Source organism: Microtus oregoni, unplaced genomic scaffold, assembly GCF_018167655.1.
Source record: "Microtus oregoni isolate MIOR12 unplaced genomic scaffold, Mior012 000067F_004, whole genome shotgun sequence".
Lineage (NCBI taxonomy): Eukaryota > Metazoa > Chordata > Mammalia > Rodentia > Cricetidae > Microtus > Microtus oregoni.
This window is the reverse complement of record NW_024543957.1, coordinates 89,007-91,142: the sequence shown is the minus strand read 5'-3', so window position 1 is coordinate 91,142 and position 2,136 is coordinate 89,007.

The following is a 2,136-nucleotide window of genomic DNA, read 5'->3' as shown; positions in this document are numbered from 1 at the left end:
AGTGGTCAGGTATTTAAGGGAGGCTGGCCACCACCCCTACTCACACACACGCAACACACACGCACATACGCACAAACACACAGGGAGAGAGAGTGAGAGAGAGAGAGAAAGAGAGAGAGAGAGGAGACAGAGAGCTGGACTGAAATACAAACAAGTAAAGTAATATGTGGTATTTTGTTTGGATTGTTTTTAGAGACAGGATTTCTCTGTGTAGCTTTGGTGCCTGTCATGGAACTAGCTCTTGTAGACCAGGCTGGCCTCGAATTCACCGAGATCTGCCTCCCTCTGCCTCCCAAGTGCTGGAATTAAAGGCATGTGCCACCACCGGCTGGCTTCAAATGTGATATTAGAAACAGACATATCACTTGTGCGAATCAAAACCTTGAAGACAGATAATTACATCTAATTTTCAAAGATCCCACTGTTAGTAAATAACAGCATCCACACCACAGGTGCCATGTTCTCAATATTGGCAATTAACGTGAAGTAGAGAGTTGGTAATCTAATAAATACTATTTGACACTGTTTGAGAACAAGGCAGTAAACACACTCTCTTGTCTGCCAAGCAATAGCTCCCTCACCTTGCACTTCTTTGGTTGAAACAATTTTCTCAAATTCCTGATATCTCCTAGAATGTACCTTCAAATTCTTCAAATAAATTCTGTATTTTCTTCCTGCAAAGAAATTACCTTTTTACTTCGATGTACATAAAAGGTCATTCTTGTAGTGAGTGGAAGAAGTGGAGGGTGCCACACAGCCTACATACAATTCACATTTCAAGAACAGGCCACCTTATTCCTGTCAGACAGGCTCTATGACAGGATCCGTACTTTGTTGGAGGCATGAGATTTTCATTCCTTACCACATTGAACATCTGATCTACTGTAGGATGCTGCTTTGAGATCCTTCAGCTCAATGCACCCAAGTACATCCACGTGGTGCATGCGCCTTAGTTGCTGCATTTACTTACTTACTTACTATCTCCGTTTATTCTGTTAGTCTGGCAATCAGCAAGGACCCGGAATATCCCCCAGGTTCTGCCATGCCTCCTCAGCCCTCACTTCTGGGCTTAAAGGCTGGGTGTGGCCACGCATGGCTTTATCTGTGGGTGCTGAGGGCCTGAACTCAGGCTGCTGTGTTTGCACCTTAAGCACTCTTCCACTGAGCCCTCTCTCCAGCCAGACTTTTCTAAATTTATTTCGTGAAAATATGAAAACGTATCACCTGGCCTCTTGCCCTTCTGTTCCAGAGGAAGTACCGTCCTCACCACTGACATCAATGACTTCTCTTCCTGGTGTTTTAAAACGAAAGAGGAAAACTATTTTGAAACAAAGTGTGCTGTTCTCATCATCCCCCACGGAAAGCAGTGTCATTATAGTGTTTCTAGATTCCATAGCCAGCATCTGTTCCTTACACTTTTTCAATAGTCATCCGTGAAATCATGAACACACACACATACATGTCACATATACATCACACACAGAGACACAGACATACAGATACACAGACACACACATACATATCACATATACATCACACACAGACACACAGACACACAGAGACACAGAGATACACACAACACACACACCACTTTAGGCTTGACTCTCAGACCAGTTGGTCCAGGCACCTGTACAGGCCTTCCAGAGAGTCACTGTGACCCATGTGCTCCCGGAGAGGCATGTTGACTAGGCATGTGGCAGGTTTCCTGTGTGGCAGAAATTTCAGGTGGGGGAACCTAAAGGCCCCAAGAAGCTTGAACAAGAGTTATTAGCATCTGAAACCTCCTGCTATTCCAATAAAAGTTCATGCACATAATCCACTCAGTGCTCCACCCACCAAGAGATTTTAGGATGTCCCCCGGGGTGGACACAGCCCTACAGGGCCCTTCTGTTTTTGGTGTTGTTGTTTGATTTTTTTTTAACCTTGGGTGATGAAATCTGGGGTCTTGGTGTCATGCAATGTGATATGCATGAGCCTTGGATGTGTGCCAGCACTGTCAGGAACTTTCCCACCCACCAAGAGATTTTAGGATGTCCCCTGTGGTGGACACAGCCATATGGCAGCCCATCTTGTTTCTTCAAACCTGGAGTGATTGAATCGGGGTTCCGGGTGTCATCTGACATGAGAATCAGACCT